Genomic DNA, 18,385 nt, shown 5'->3' with positions numbered 1-18,385 from the left:
CGCCCACTTATGGACCAAAAACCATATCTCAGGAAGTATTCAACCGATTTCAATGAAATTCGGTATATAATATTTTCTTAACACCCTGATGACATGTACCAGATATGGGTGAAATCAGTTCACAACCACGCCTGAAATCTCGATTATCACTTTATCATGCGAGAGTATAAAATGTTCGGTGACACCCGAACTTAGCACTTCCTTACTTGTTTTTTTTTTAAGTTTTGTCCAAGTAAAGGCTGAAGTGCACTTTAACTTTTCTATAAATGAAGCAAGGGAGTTTGGAGGTCGTATTAAGGTAGGAATATATTTTATAGCTATTATATTGTATCTGATTGGTCGTTTATATACGATTTATACCTAAGGATTAGTTTGTGCATATGAAATTCAATAACCAAAGATATGTTTCTCAGCTAATAATTCTTCTTCTTTATCGGTATAGTCACCGCTTACGAGGTTATAGCCGAATTTGCAACACCGCGCCAGTCGTTTTTCTTTTTCGAGATCCTTTTTCAAGTGGTCTTTTCAACGGAGTAGAGGTCTTCTTCTTCCACTGTCGTCATATATTTCGTACAACTCAGCGTTCCATATACTGTGGTATTCGCAGTTGTCAAAGCGCAAGACCCCAATAATTTCCCGACCATTTCTCTCGAATTGTTTCACACCACTTCATAATAGCTCTTTACAGATAATATTATAATTTCGTGGGGTACGCAAAATTATAACATATTCATTAGACAAACTGTTCTGGTTGAACCATAAAGTAAGAAACATAAGGTATGCTAAGTTTGCCAAAATATTTTGGATACTATGTTTTACAGATTATTCAGACTGTGATTTCCGATATTGTTAAAAGACTAGTGATTAAATTGAATCCGACGTCATGAACCACAAATATTTATGATTATCTAATGCTCTGAACGAAACAAAGTCTTTCGAACGTGTAAGGAGTGTTTTCTGGTTTTCGTTTTATGGGTTTTTGATCCAGCTGTTCAGTAGAGATTTTGTCAGCTACTGATTTTTATGTAGAGCTGTAAGTTCCTGGGGCTACGCAGCGTTATAGGAAACATCTACACTTGCCGCTAATCACCAAAATAAGTTTAAATTTTTTGAACATTGGATAATATGTCAGATTAGGCTAGGTTATGAGTTAGATCCTAATACAGATCACACTAGAAATATTTGAACGTCGCTGCATTGTGTTACCTAAAATCTTCAATACAGATCATAAACCATCGACAAAGCGAAAAGAATCTAGTAGTCGTACTGCCTGTCTGCTAAGCAGATCCAATGATAGAACGAAAGGTGTAAATAGAGATCCCACTTTGTCTCATTCTAATGTGAGCGAGACGTACATGTTCCCTCTGGCTAGCCTTCGGCTTTGCAGTTGACGGTGATTGCTTTGAAAGCCGACACTGAAATGATGATGGAGTACTCACTACACCTTGACTAGGCTGCACTTCGTAATTAAATATTTTAAACACATTTTTATAACAAATATTTTAAAACTTTTCTTTAAATTTTTGAAAAATATTTAGGAAGAGACAAAGCTTAACTAGTAAAACGATAAACCGAAAAAAATTGTATATTTTAATTTCCAAAACGCAGTAAGTTATTATTATGTATGTAAGTATGTTAGTAAAATATATATGTACCACCTACCAGCTAGTTGCAAGCAATAAGAGTGCCATTGCTGACTCCTCCATCATGTATTTTATCAAAAATAATCCGCTTAAATGCTTGGTTGTACAGTTAAAAACATTTCTCTATTTATGTCATTTTGTATAAAATCCTTGAAATACATAAATCACAAAATCCACTTAAAAGTTTGGTAAGGAAAGCAACAGGCGCAAAATAAACTAAAAACAATCAACTAAAGAGAGATACATTTATAAACAAGTAAGGTAAGACTAAGTTGGGGTGCAACCGCACGGTCCATACGATTGCCGTTTACGACAGTTATCGGGAGGGAAGTACCTTAAGATGCAAAACGTCAACCAGTGGATTTGAATCCAAGCAATTTTACATATACATACATATACTTTATATAACTCGTAAACTAGCCGACGTATCTGACTTAAAGATTGTTAGAAAAACGCAAATAATTGCGTATAGTACTTTTTGGCAATTAGGGTAATTCGCAGAATTTCACATATTTTTGCCATTAAGCTTAAGTATATCTGATAATATTTTCAGTTAATTTTGACGAAAATTTGAAGATCTTATATTAGGTATAAAGGAGTTAATATTAATTCAAATTTAATTATACTACCAATACTACATGCAATTAAAAGGCCTAGGGTCTAGCAATCTCCAATCATTTGGAGTAAAGTCAACCGGGCGTTCGAAAATCCTGCTATTGGTTATATGGGTGCTTGGTCAAGTTTTCGCCCAATTTTATTAATTTTTCGGACAACAATGTTGTAATTGTGTATTTTTACTCTCCTCGCTTTTTTTTGATTTCTGCAAATGGCGCCGATAGCTCATATAATCGTCTGAAATCGTTTCCCTGGATGTCTCTGGGCGACATACTTCTAGTACTTCAGCTGCTTCGCTGGATATAGTTCGAAAAACATTTGTTACTCTTACTCGTATTGCTTGAGTCTAAGCACCGCATTTGTTGGTCTGTCATATGTTGAATACGGCTTGAAACTGGTGTGTATACCAAGTGCTGCTAGAATTGCAGTTTGGTGTCCAATATTAACCGCTAAATACTTCAACTGTGGCTGTGAAATAATCGCACACTCTCCTATAGTGAGATATACTTTTTCCTCAATTTTCCTGCTACCTTTGAGCAATACTTCGGTTTCATGCTAATGGAAGAAAACCATTGGCGCAGACCATTTATGCATTCATTACATCTATTTTAAAGGTCATAAAATGGTTTAGCTACAGCTACCACTATAAGGACGACCACGTACTTATGTGATTAGCTTAACGTTTTTTGACTTTGGAATTCTTAGCACCCCATCATTCACGCGAATCTATAAAGAAGGGCCCAATACTGAACCACGTGGTACTCCACTTGAAATAGTGTAGCGCTTGGTGCCTGTGTTGGTGTCATAGATCAGCCTGCTATTTTCAAAATAACTCATACCGAGATTTACTGTATAAGATATTGAGGGACGCGTACGTCATATAGGGTTCCGAATATGTTTTTTCATTTAGCAGATTTGAAAGCATTCTTCACAACCAGGTTTATCAGCAGATACTATTTTTTTGTACCACCCTTCTATCTTTTGCCACTTACTACACATCTTGCAGTGTCGACAATTTATTACAGAGCATCGATAGTGGACCTCTGTTTTCTGAAATCGTATCCAGAGTACTGTCTTAAATAGTAATTTATGCCAAGGTTTCTAAAAATAACTTGGCAAATGAAAAAGTTTACCAGCTGGGCAGCGGCACCTTCCCAATTAAGGGACCGGACATTACAGGTGCATGCCCTCAATTCGTAGTCCTTATTTCGTTTGCCATAGTCGTCATCAAAAGTGGGGTCTTTCATCTGAGGCTGTTGTTGCGTTGTCATTGGGGTGGTTTTTTTTACGTGGCGGGTCCCAAACCCAGCGCACAACCCTATGCAGGGAATGTTTCGCCTTCTCACTTTAGCTCACCTTCAAACGGATGTTCTTAGGCTACCCAGAGGATACTTGGTCAAGGACGGGAAGTCGTGAGCTGCTTGAGTCATATGTAAAAGAATCGTTTCTGGCCACTCCCAAGTGAATGGCGATCAGAAAACTTTCCTCACTTGCTTGAACTTCTACACATGACTCCATCCTCCGACAAGAATGAAAAAGTTTCTTTACAAGCCCCTGATTTCGATCGATCCGTTTGTATGGCAGCTTATGCTATAATGGTCCGATATCAACGGTTTTGGCAAGCTAGCAGCTTCTTGAGTAGAAAAGGATGCATGAAAAATTTAAGAACGATATCTCAAAAACGGTGATACTAGTAATTTATAAATGCTCGTATATTTACTGGATATACGTCATTTCCTTAAGGATATTACCAACTACGTGGCAAACTAAAATTAGTCTGTTCAGGGTATAATAAAATCAAATAAGATATAAATTCTATAATCAGCAAAACCGCAAGATCACACACAGGCATGCTTGCACACACACATATGCTCCCATCCACACATTGAAAAGCAAGATTTATGTGTGAGTGCTGAGAGCTTTGCTGCAGCACATGTATTGAGGTGCTTAAAATTAAATAATTACAAAAACAAAGTAAAAGCAAAACACTAAATGAGGTGATGAGCAAGTGTGCGTGCATATGTGTGTATGTGTGCTTTAAGCTTACATGTGTGTGTGTGTCTGCATTAACTATGCGCATGTATTTATGTAAACATGTGGTTAGTAATAGCAATAGAGTCGAGAGTTGGCAAAGTGGCTGCGCTAACAAAAGCAGAATAGCACTCAGCCGCCTGCCGCCTGCCGCCTGCCGCCTGCCGCCTGCCGCCTACCGCCAACCCCCGCGTCAATCAAAAGTTGCTTGATTGCTGTGCAACACTCACTTCCGCCCATTTGAGTTTGATGTAGCAGAAATAGCTGGAGTTGTAAACCAGGCAAAGTATGAATGCTAATCTCTACTGCACTGCTGACAACAACAACAACAATTAGGGTAACAAAAACAACTGCACATATGTGTGGAGAGTTCACGCGGTTGCAGGCTAGCATTCCGATACTGGAGCACTTGCGGTTGCATGCCCGGAAAAGTTGGCAACTTCGGCAGCTGCCACATCAATTGAATGCACACGCTGCCTGAACAGAACACACCAGAGTGCACAGCACACACACACACTCATATAGGTATACATAGTTATGCAGTGAGTTGGCACACCGCATGCGTAACCACCAACACAAGCTTATGTAGACATTGTAAATATTATATATAAAAGAGTTTAGTGTCTATATAATACCTATATTTAATATTTTAATCATGTATTCTGCTGCTACATATTTACACACACACACAAACACATGCATATATCTTTACATTTAACAAATTTGTATGCTTGTGCTTGCTACTGTTGCTCGGGCGTCGCGTCGAATTAGTGCTGCACCATGGAGCATGAAGTGGAGTAATAGTTGTAACAGCAACAACAACACTACTTAGCTGCTAGCAGCAGCTACTCTGTATGCTGCACAGCAAATGTTGCAGCGGCACTGTTTGTTGCTTGTGGAAATTAATTTCAACATTCCTCTCATGCTTTGCTTGTACTTAGCGCTATTATCAAGCTTTTGTTTCGTGTGTTTTCGAATTTGTTTTATCTAGCAGCCGTTGCGGTGACTTATCTGCAATAATTGCACTTCTGACTTTTTCTTGATTAATCGACCTGGCAATTGTGTGAATTGCTTATTCTCAATTCCATGCTTGCTTCAGCACATTGCTGCGTAGATAGCGCGTACAATAATTATTGTGTCCCTAAATGAAAATGAATTTTGTGAGAAAAAAGTTGTATGAAGCAGCTAGCAATGCTAGTAAAAAAGTTTTCTGAATTGCCATGTGATAGTTCATAGCTGCAAAAAACATAAAATACACGGTAGGTAAGAGCAAAGCTCGTGTGCAATCGAACACTTTATACTCTCTCAACCTTCAAATATCAATATAAGTACTACAATAGTATGTCTGACAGATTCGCCGATATTATTATTAAGAAATTCGCAATAGAAGCTAGTGTGTTTGGAATCTTGAATAGTTTTTATCCGACGTGAACAATTTTTCGTTGTAAGCCGACACAGCTCAAAGGCATAATTTTTGCAAAGTTTTATCAGAATATACTGTCTGGCTCTTGATTTGTATACTGGAAAGTTATGGGAGTGGTGAATGGGAATGGCGTTTTGTGAACAGTGGTGCGATTACAGTGGTGTGATAGGTAAACCGTCACTTAAACTCGACACAACATCTTTATCACTGAATATATCCTTAACCCTGTATCTAACTCTATTACATTTAAGTGGTACAAACAACCATTTGGTGAACAAGTTTAAAAGATTAAAATATTTATTAAACAACTTTTATAGTCTGATCAAATGTGAACAGCACTGATAAACAAATAATATTTGCACAACATTTATTACAAACTTTTATTGTCGTCATCAAAATAGCCTCTTGACCAAACACTATCACGCCAAAGTTTAGTTCAATAATCCATACACTTGTTATAGGTTTCGGCTATGATATTTCCAAATTTTAGTTTATCGGTATCGGCTTATTTTTGGAGCTAGATTGTTAGATTGTTTTTAATTCTAATTCTTAAATCTACACTCCATCACCAATAATGATGTGTCCGTTAAATATATGGATCTCAGCTTTGCAAACCAATCAGGTATTTTGGTATGAGTCAAGCATTGACTCGTTTCATATCCAAAACATTAACCGAAAGATATTGCGGCGTTCCAGAAGAGATGTTAAGATCCTCTGTTTCTTTAATTTCATATACGAAGCAATAAAAGAAATGTGTTAAGTGGTTCTAGAATATATATTAAGATACTCTGCTGTCTCTTTATGATGATACTTACATTTTCAAGCACTGTTTCTTTAAATTTTCCGATGATAACCATCATTAAGAAAGGTGTATAAACGACTTACATGAGGCAAGTTTTCGATAACTTCCCGACCTTCACTGATTGCTCCAGGCCACTCAAACGGTTGTGTTTGAGTAAAGAAGACTTTCAAAAGAACTTTTCAACACCTTCAATGATGCCGTGAATTAAGTCAATCCTTTGGAAGGGCAAAATTTCAAGCAAACTCGTCAAATTTTTCCCTGGTTGCAAGATGCGCGCTAATTGACATAAGGAAATCAAAAATATTATAAAAAAATTACTATATACATATAAAACATTTTTCTAGCCTTTACGGGGCATATTAAGTTTGCCACGATGTTTGTAACATCAAAAGTTAGTTAGCGTGATGAGCTGAGTCGATTTAGCCATATCTTATTTCGAGACATCAATCTGAAATTTTGTCTACGTCCTTTCCTCCATAAGGAGCTGTTCATTTGCCGGAACGGCCGATATTAGATAACTAGAACGATCGAAATAAAGTGCTTGCATAGAAAACTTTTTCTATTCAACCAGATATTTTCAGCAAATGTGGCATGAGTAATTGCAAAATTCGCAGATTCAATATGTTTTTACTTTAATGTAAATTTGATATTCAAAAATCCGGTTATTCTCGATCTGGATGAATATGTGGGTAACCGGGAAATAACTGGAAGCACATAAAATTTTGCAACCACCGATATGGTTTTATTTACTAGAAGCTATAAAATCCTGGTGGCACTGCTGTCGCAAATGGGAGACATACATCTGTAACCAACAGATACAGTGAAATATCTAAGATCCTGGATAGGAAACATTCGTGGAAGCGGAATATCGAAGAGAGAGCAAAAAAGGAATCGATTACCTTTTACTGCTGTAGAGAAGCCATTGGCAAAAGGTGGGGTCTCTCGCCGAAAGTTGTACTTTTTCCCTTCGACTCCATAGTCAATCCCATCATGATCTATGGCGTCTTTATGTGGTGGAGGGCTATAGAAAATAATCCAATTGCAAATAAACTCGAGAGAATTTAACGAGAGGCGCTGATCAGCGTCATGACATCTAACGTCATCTTGTACATATTGTCCGAAGACATGGTCGGAAGATGTGTGGCAGTGAAAATGAAAGACTCAGAGAATCTGGGTTCTTAAAAGGCCACGTATCTGAACATTCGGATATACTCATACTCGTTGATTTCATGAGGGATCACTTGGATCACGGAGTTGCCAAACCAAAGTCTGGCGGTTCCTTCTCTGCCCATATACGGAAAAGAGAGTTTTGGGTGGAAATAAGCCTTTGTAGAAGAGGGGTAGTTAGCTACTTTTCGAATGGGACAAAGCTTGGGGGAAGATTGGTGTAGGAGTTTACTGTCAGGAACTCTCTAACAACTCCATCTTCAGAGTTCTTAACTATTGCGTGTCTTTCAAGCCGTGTCTTTCAACCCATGTCTTTCTTGACATTGCGTGTCAGATGCAGACATTAAGGTACCAGTAGATCTGCTGATCCGGAGTGCAGCCTCCTTCAGAGATGTGACCCTTCACTCAGATAATAGAGCGGCGATACTTCATAATTGTGTGGTTGGGAATATTACCAGATGCCATCTGCAGAAGCTGTATGGAAAAAGATGAGGTGGAATCAACTCAACACTTCCTTCTTTACCGTCCCGCCCCTAGTTTAGTTATAAGTTCGAACACAGGCGTTCTCTTTTTTGGATCAGCCATCTAACCTAATGCTTTGCTTATTTTTTGTTCGAAAAAGTATTTTAAAATGTTTAAATTGATATTTTTTCTTTTTAAAATGTCCAAATTAATATAAAGAAATACTATCAACTAATTTATGCAAATTCTACTTTCTGAAAAATTATTAATATTTACTTTGTCTTAATTTTTTCAGTAATCAACTAAATAAAGGCGGTAAGTCTTCAAAAATAATCTTCAAAATAAATTATTATATCATCATCACTTTTAGTAAATACTTCCAGTAATGGTAGTAAAACAGCATGCAAAATTATTCAAATAGAATATATTTTCTTATTTGAATATTAAAGGAGTACCCTTGAAACTCTTCCTATATGATAAAAGTTTCTGCATGCCACTATTTTTTTACAGCTCCGCGCAATATACTCATATAACTATACTCATTGTAATAACCGCTACGAAATGAATTACTACACTCTGCTCACATTTACGCTCACCTGTTACCGTCATATTCTAACTAGCGCTATATATGCGCTTGTTCATTCGGTAATATATCCTTGATACCGAAGCAGCTGCTTACCATTTTTTCTACTTTTTTTATTGCCGCTTAACCGTTATACATATAGCACTCTCAATGTCTGCACTCATTGCTTCTACAAGTGAGTCGGTGTAGAGATTTGCTTTCATGTTGGCATTCGTCCTTGTATAATTTGCTTTGTAAAGACACTTTTATGCGTTGAGTTGGCAAAATTGCTGCACGCGTACATTTTGCGCTTTGCTTTGTGCCCGCTCTATCTACTTTGGCATACAAACAAGCTAATAATAATTTCATTATGCCGCGTTTTAGGCATCAACGCATGTTCTACTCAACCAAATTCGTTCACATAGAAATTGGGCTGTGTGGCTTTGTGTACTGCATCTATTGCCTCGTAAGACTGCCTTTTTTTCATGGCTGTTATAGACTTTCAGTTACTCACACCATCTCAGTTGTCATATATGCAGATAGCGGCATATTACTTTAACACCTAGAATTATGCTTCCTTTGTTGATACAAGTTACATAACTACACGCGGTCATTATATACCAGGATTTAGTGGTTTAAGTGCGTATTCGTGTAAGAAGGTAACAATAACTTGCTTAATTGCGCTATTATTCATGTGCATGTGTTGAGCATTTATTGTTAAGTGCTCAGTAGAGTCGAGACAATGACTAAGTTCAGGAGTTAAAAGCGGTGAAATATGTCAAACACTAAAGATATGAGAACAACCATGTGACAGCATGTTGTACGGTGTTCGTTATGCCTTTGTGTTATCACCTGAAACTTGAGACAAGGAATACTGCCCTCTTTGTATCGCGCAACAATGGTTCGCTCGCTTCTGTTCTGAAAATTTTGATGTGTAAGATGCACCTCACTCTGGTCCACCTATAATTGAAAAAGTCGATGAAATTAAGGAGTTTGTCACATAAGCTTAAAACTTATAATAACTTAAAATTCATCATCAAATGGTTTTGAAATATTAAAAAAAGGCTGGTTACAAAAACAAAAACTCGATGTTGGAATGAATTGTTTGTGACGAATTTAGTGTACCGAATTAACACATCTGCGATTCTTTGCTGACACGAAATGGAATCGAGCCATTTCTGAAGCGAATAGTAACAGGAGGCAAAAAGTGGATCAAGGACAAGTGAAGTGAGTGGTGAAACTCAGCAAATGGTCGCAAAGCCAGGATTAACGCCTTGAAAGGTTATACTGAGTATTTAGGGATTGGAAAGGAACCCAGCCTGGCAGAACGATTGATTCTACATTTTACTGTCAAAAACTGATGAGATCGATGCAAGACATCAAAAAAAAAAAAAAAAAAAAAAAGGCCAGAACTGATCAACAGAAAGGGCTTCGTCTTCCGTCAGGACAACGCTAGACCACACACATCATTGATGACTCGGCAAAAACTAGAAGAGCTTGGCTGGGAAATTCTGATACATGCACCATATAGGCCTGACCTTGCTCCTTCGTACTACCATTTGTTCTGATCAAGGCAAAACTCCCTTAATGGCGTAAAGTTGGCGTCAAGAGAAGCCTATGAGAATTACTTGTCGCAGTTAGGCGCTGAGAAACCAGAAAAGTTTTACACTGATGCAATAATGTCTCTAACGGAAAAATAGCAAAAAGTGGTCGATCACAATGGTACATATCTGGTTCATTAAAGTTTATTGTAAACATAAAAATAAAAATAAGTTGAAGTTTGATTAGAAATACGAAAAGACTTCTTCGACTACCCAATAACTCATATACAATGTTCTATGAGCCTTCTATAAGAATTGTCTTTTTTTTTTTTTCAAATGCAAATCTAAACCATATGTCTTCGCAATCGCACTCACGTCCTCTGAAGCTAATACTATACAACGTCAAAAATATATTTGATCGTTAGCGAAGTTTTTATATTTACATTTCATAGCTTTTCATTTATTTGTTTTGTTGCTAGTCAACTTTGCTTCCTAATTTAGCTCGTCTTTTTGTAATTTTGGTTCTACACAAATTCAACTATTTACATATACCTAAACGAAGAGCTTGAGGTGGAGCCACTTGACGAGGCAAACACCGTTTCCGTCTAGTCCACATTAGATCATATCCGACTACAGCAACAACATTTCTAACACTTTTCCCCTGCATCCACTTACACAGAGCGCTGCTGAGCAAACATTAGCGCAGACTATGTCAATGACTTCGCCCACGACGACGACTGTCATCAAAGTTGACTGACATGTGTTGTAGCGCGTATTTCCGTTAGTTGCGCATTGCTTTGGGGTAATTAAAAGTCAAGTATACGCAGTGCACATCAGCTGTTTTGTTTGATGACTACCGGCTAAAGGCTAGCTACCATGCGGCAGTAAAGAAAATGTTGGAGCGCGAAAGAGTGGCAGAAGGTGCGCGAGTGAGTAATTGCTCTCGTCAGCTAGTGTGTGTGAGTGACTACTTTGCTGTAATTGTATTATGCAATTGGAGGACAGTATGCTCGTTCAATTTGAAAGAAGTGCACAATAAAATTGTTAATTATTTAGGCACAATTTAGTTGATTAGTCGCATAGTGGAGCTGATGTTCGGGGGAGGTGTGCATGCGTGTCTAAATACACAGTATTTGGCGATAAGATGTATTGTTTAAAGGCTAGGTCGTGTAGTTCAGATACTGTTGTTGTTTGTGTTTGGTTATTATTATTCATCTATGATATGTTGGTGCGGTCATTCACCTTGAGGTTAATGTAACCATAATTATTCATATTTTAATAACCCAATTGCTTAAATTATACTGTTTTTATTTAGATACTTCCATTACACAACAAAAATTTTAGTTCAGACAGTTCCTGCAACGCTTTTTACTGCAAACGAATTAATGATTTGAAAGGTCATGGACTAAGGGTCGAAAGAAAAATCTGAATAAAATAAACAACTGGAAACACCGTTGAATACTAAAAAGAGTCACAGTTTTTCAAATATGGACTTAAAATTTTTCGTACGTGCTTCTCTCTGAAAAAAGCTACTCACTATCTACTACATATATATGCTATATTGTGTACCTTGCATCACATTCACTTAGGTGTTTGTACAGAAAATTTTTTTATTTCAGAAACTATCTTCCTGAAATTTTTTTTATGAAAATCACAATGCTTTTGAAGCATGCCACTATATTATTATACTAAAAATTGTTCGAATCGTATCACAACTATTCAAGCCACTAAGCACCGAATATGTGCATTCGTGTACCTATAGTTTACTTTTGATAGAAAATATCGGTCAAAAAGTAAGATATATAACTAAAATTCAGAAATTTTATAATAGTATGTCTGTGTGTCAAAATTGGGTTAAATCGGATCAATATTTCCTTTTGCATTAGCTAATATGTATAAAGATATTCGAAATTCCGAAAAATCACCTAAATGAAAATGCATAAAATCAGGCGTAAACTCGACCTAGCCCCATATAATCAATTTCAGTATTTTCGAATACCAGATTGACGTTGTTCCATTTGATTGGTGATTGAAGAAACCAAGGGTTTACAATTGTATGTATAATAGAATTGGCAAAAATAGATAAAATCAGGTCAATACTCCCTTATACCTACATAGTATAAGATTTTCAAATGTCATATATTTTATGTATTACTGACATCAGACGACTTATTAATTTTCCTAGACAATCCGAATAGATGCATTCTTTCTTAGTAAGAAGTGATACTTTTCGTGGTTTCCTACAGCACAGAACCTCAAATTTAATGGGGAATGTTTACATTCGAAAGAGATTTTTGAAGATTCTTCCTCCTTTACTTTACGTCTCCAATGTACGATCAGTTGAGTCCAATTTTCGATGACTTGTTCGAACCTTTCTACTAGTAACTGGCGAATGACACGCCTGATGGATTGCTTCAAGGTCTGAATGGAAGCGGGATTTTCCGGATAAACTATAGATATGTTGGAGGATGGTATTGAATGTGTTGGAGGTGGCTCGTCTTGTTGAAACCAGACGTAGCCTAAATCACGAGCTTCAATTTCAGGCATCAAATAATCGATTATCATGACGCGATAACGGTCGCCATTGACGGTTACGTTTTCACCGGCTAAATGAAATGTCAGCTCTTCAATCTCTCCAGCTTACTATTCGTCCCAAATGTGGCAATTATGTTTGTTTACATACCCATTGAATCAGAAATGGGCCTCATCGATGACTTTTGACTCGAAAACATGAGATCTTCTTGGAACTTTTCAGGAGCTCATAGAGCGAAGAGATGTCGAGCGGCTTCAGCTCTTGCAAAAAATTCGCCAAAGTTTTCCATACGAGGTGTGTTCAAATAGAATCGCGAATTTTGTGTTTTTTCAAAAATTATTTATTTATTCATGAATATCTATTTTGTCCCCTTCACAGTCATGAGATATTATACACTTGTGCCAACGGTTTTCCAATCTTCGAAGCACTTCAAAAAATCATTTTTCTTTTTTATCTTCTTCAGCTCCTCCTTCGATGCCGTCTTTATCTCGTTAAGAGAAGCGTAACGTCGTCCTTTTATGGGCCTCTTCAGTTTAGGGAACAAGAAAAAGTCACAGGGGCCAGATCTGGGGAATACGGTGGCTGCGGCATCATTAGTGTGTTGTTTTTGGCCAAAAAATCGCGCACAAGCAACGATGTGTAAGCAGGGGCGTTATCATGGTGTAAAAGCCAATTTTTGTCACATCTTCTCGGCCTTCTGAGAACATTTTGTACCACCGATAAACGTTGCTTCGGTCCAAGGTAGCTTCTCCGTATGCCACAGTCAACATTCGGAATGCAWTMGCGCACTTAATTTCGTTTTTYASACAAAATTTGATACAGGTTCTTWRATCCATTTTTTTGAATAGGTAAAAATCGAAGACGATCCAAAACACGTGCAAGCAAAGCAGCTGTCAACAATTAAATGAACATTCAAAATGGCCGAGCTTGTCGGCATAAGTGAGAGACATGAGTACCAACATAACGCCACAAAAAAATCGAAATTCGAATATACGTAATCCGCGAAAATTCAAAATTCTCGATACTTTTTGAACACACGTCGTATGTCGGTCTGGGTTGCTGCGAACGGTCGACTATTATCCAATAATGAATGCTGGGTCTCAAGTTGGGTGATGGTGTCGCGAATAGGACGATTATGTTGTTGTAGCGTTCGTTACAAAACGTGAAATTTCGTAATAAAGTTGAAAGATGTTCAGGCGTAAGTCTTTCCATGATGAAATGCCAAACAATAACGAAAAAAAAAAACAAAAAATAAAAAATAGCATGACAGGTTGACACGGTTGACAAAGTACCTCAACTTGGCTCACCATTTAGATCTGCCTCTATAGCCATTTTAACTATTTCTATAGAAGTACTAAAATACAGTTATGTGATTATACCTGTTGTTAAATTTAATGAAAATGAATGAGTTGATAATTGCGAAATTTTATGACAAATGAATCCTCGTGCACCATATGAACCTAAAATTAATGGAAGAAGCAAATTTATAAAAAAGAACTAATTAAAAAATGGAAAGCACATTCTGATTACAATCAAGCTAGAAATAATGCTTATAACACAGTTGTACTTCTAATCTTTATAATTAGAGCGCTTCCGACCCCCAACCACCAGGCACAACTAAAGCTTTTAATTTTGGATTAACTCGAGCCTGATGTGCCACAGAGCACGGACACACTTAGTAATCAACAAAATAGCAGTATAATTACTATTACAAATGCACACACATACGCATATAGTTTCAGAAGAAGCAACAATCAACGAGCAGCAACCAGAGTGAGCACAACGTTGCACATGCAAAGCCGAACAACAAGCTTCAACCATAACAAGAAGAGTGTGAATTCCGCTTAAAATAAATTTAATATAATTAACTATGCTCCAATTGCAAGCAATTTTTTGTTAGCCGCTTACGTCCATTACACCCAGAACCTCATTAGTTGTGCACTTACAGGTATAAGGTAGTAGAGAGAGAGCAAGCATGCGAGAGTGAGGAAGGTGTGTCAGCGTGTATGAGTTCGTGTAGGGGCTAGAGGGCATTGTGGCAAAAAGGAAAAATTTACAAATGCCTTTGAGTAATTTTCTGCAAAATCATAGACATTTCTGGTTGCTTAGCTGTTATTTGAGCACAACGTTGAGGCAGAGTGTGAAGCCCTGTGGCAAAGATGTAATTTGGTAGGCTAACAGCATGGACTTCACAATTGACAATGCTGTGGCGGCAAATTAGTTATGCCTGGCTGGTGGCATACACCGATTATTTAGTTTGGTTGCGACTGACTGGCAAGCAGTCTGAGTGAAGGCGAACCATCTTGCTGGCCAATTGTTGTGAGCCGTTTGGTAGCCTTTCATTAAGCATTGCTGCTTCGTAGCTTTGCTGTTGGTTTGTGAAGCTTTGCTGTTGCTTTGTGCAGCTTACTGCATTTTAAACTTTTTGTTTTGTAATTTTTGGTGTTCTCTGCAAATTTGCATCTCCGCTTGCCATTTCGGGAATGAAGTCCTGGAGCGATATTTTCAGTTGCATTGCAGTGCTTCAAATGCGTTAGGTTCCTGCATGTGAGTGTCAGTAAGGTATTTAAAGTGGGAATGTGTTGTAATTGCAGCCGAAGAGAAAGACCAGCAAAATTGTATGGTTTTTAATTTTCACTCTGAAACGCCACACGACGTTTTTAAATGGAAAATTGCTGAAATGTAAATGAACGACTGAAAAGGAAGGCTGTTAAGCATAAACACATAAGGTGAATTATGCTAGAAAAGGAGAAAGCGGCAAACACAGGTGGCAACCATAAATAGTTGGGTACTGAGTGTCGTTAAAAGTGTTGTCAGCTCGTTGCCGTTGTTGCAGCTGAGAACCGCTGAACGCCTACAAATTTTCCACTCTTCCAAAAAAAAAAGTCAACTCTAAAGTACCTCAAAAGTAGTCAGCTTTACAATGAATGTGGGGCACATCTTTTGGGCACTTGCAATACACACTCCACTCATACATAATTTAGTTCTTTAGCAGCGCATAGCCACCGGAAATTGTTATAAAACTTGTTAGACACTTTTCCTCTTGTCTGAAGTCTTTTTTGTCAGCTGTGCAGCCACGAGTCTAATCTTGCCAATACTACATGTTCTATGTATTTATCGATTTTTTTCCTTTGTTAGTGAACAAGTTGATTTGCTCGCATATGCTAGCCAAGCCAAGGTTGGACGTGTTGAAATATGGTGAAAAGAATTTGTTAACAAGCGAAAAAAATTAAAAACAGGAAAACCAGGATATTGCAAGGATATGTCAGGTGCACCAGTACACACATTGAATGCTTGTCTGTACAAGTTGTTGATTTTTCCGGTTTGTGCGGCACGAACGTACATGAGTTTCCTAGCGCACAGCTTGTAGTTGAGGTAATCGAAAATTTTTAATAAACAAACACGACAAGAGTTTTTGGAGGGATACACTTTTGCTGTTCGGCATCAAAAATTAAAATTGAAGCGGAAAATTTTGCAAAAAACAAGAGAATGGAAAAAGTCAAGTTGAAAGCAGCCGAATCGACTGAGTCAATTAATTATGCTGGAACAACTTTGGACTAGCAGAGCCTAAAGCAAGAAAATTAATTTGTATTAATGAAGAAATGAAAAGCTGTGCAAATGAGAAATTATTCTTGAATATACATGCTATCTAAAAAAAGAAACGAAAAAAAAAATCAAAAGGCTTCTCAATTCTATTTCGAAATAAGAAGAGCTCTACCTTTTGGTTTAACGTGTCACCACACCTTTCTATGTTATTTTGATTCCAAAGCAAATGCAACCATTTTACGGATATTAGCCTGGTTAGGAAAGGAAAAACTCAACTCAAGAAAAAGTCGAAATAAAGATGGAAATAAATTTTTTTATGACTTGTCGACAATTTTTTGACACAGAATTGCCAATTATCAACTTCTATGACAAGTGTATTCTCTACTTCAAGCAAATTATTCAATTTGCATTAAGTTGCCAATTTCATTTGTGGTGACAGTTTACATCATATTGATTGATATGCACAAATTTGAGTTTTTGAACTACGTTGCCAGTTAGTCCCTAATAATGGTGTCAATACTCTTTTTTTTGTATTTAGTTGAGAACGGATGCTACTGTACTGAGAAATAAGATAAGGTGTGTTTTTATACTTTCAAACCAGTTGCTACAGAGTATAATATAACCTAACGGTTGTACGTATCACCTAAAACTAATATAAATGATCAGGATGAAGAGAAAAGTTGAAATCCATCCGTCCATGCAAGCTGTAATTTGAGTAAAAATTGAGATACGCCTATGAAACTTGGTATGTAGGTTCGTCAGTACAAAATAAAATTTCGAGTTCGTAGATGGGCCTAATCGGACCGTTGATAAATCAATAACTAAATACTCCAGAGACATTAAATTTTACAACCGAGAGTCGAGATGAGACGATGCGATAATGGACTAAGTCGGTCAACTACCACGCCTACTTCCCATATAGCACCATATTGAATTCCACTTGATTCGTTCAGTTTTCAGTACACAAATCAAGAAACAATTAATGTAAGGGGATAAAATTTTGCAAAAAGTATGTCTTAAGTTTGTGCCACCTTATGACGAAAGTTTGTTTAAATCCAATAAAAATGTTCAAGCCCCTAGGTACCGAATAGATGGAACCCAGTATCTATAATTGACTTTTGATCGAGAATGTCGGTCAAAGTGTGATATATGTAATTGAAATTAAGGTATAATCCTTCCCTTATAACTGTATGTCTGCATGTCAAAAATGGGTTGAACCGGATGACTTTGTACTGCATATATTGGCCAATATGTTAGTTATCCCAATGAAAATAAGAGGGCGTGTTTTATTTATAAGAGTGTGTGTACCTATGTGCCTAAAAGGATTTTGGAAGGTCCGGTTGACTCCGGTTATGGTAATAGTAAGGATATTGGGGAAAAATATGAAATCCAAATACTAAATTTCATCTTTGCTATATAAATATTTTCGTTTTTCTAACAAACGTTATTTGTATGTATGTCAGTGTATGTGCTATATAGTATATGGTATATGTATATATATATATAATTGTTTGGCTTTTGATCCGCTGATTGATGTTTTAAACCTGAAAGTCTTTCCCTGGCTTCCATGCTTGCAAGTTGCAAGAGTATAAAATGCTCGATTGCACCCGAAATCAGCGCTTTCTTACTTTTTTTTTTGTATTTTTTTAGAACGAAAGTTACTGCACAGAGGAGTAACATAAAGGGTGACATGTGATTATCAGGCCTTATTATTAAAGATGATAATTTGCCATTTTGTTTTAAAAATATTTTCGAGGAAGTGACTTTCGTGGATGACTGCAATAAATTCCAGTCGAGCGGTTTAATTTTCGAAAATTTTCACCATCGAAATCCTTCAAAGCAGGCACTTAAACGTCAAAAATGATGGCTTTACAATGTATCCCGTTGCCTCTAACATTATGGCTGGCTTTATTTTTAAAGAAATATGAATGAGTGAATTACTTTCCCGTGAATAATACCGAACAGTGACTTTTTGAAGATGCAACAGAATTTCAACAACGGCTTGTGAATTGTTTGATGATTACTCCATAGCGAAAACTTTTTTTATTTATGGACTCATC

Source organism: Bactrocera latifrons, unplaced genomic scaffold, assembly GCF_001853355.1.
Source record: "Bactrocera latifrons isolate USDA-ARS-PBARC rearing strain unplaced genomic scaffold, ASM185335v1 scaffold_12, whole genome shotgun sequence".
NCBI lineage: Eukaryota > Metazoa > Arthropoda > Insecta > Diptera > Tephritidae > Bactrocera > Bactrocera latifrons.
The sequence above is the reverse complement of the archived record's forward strand: the minus strand, read 5'-3'. Positions refer to the sequence as shown.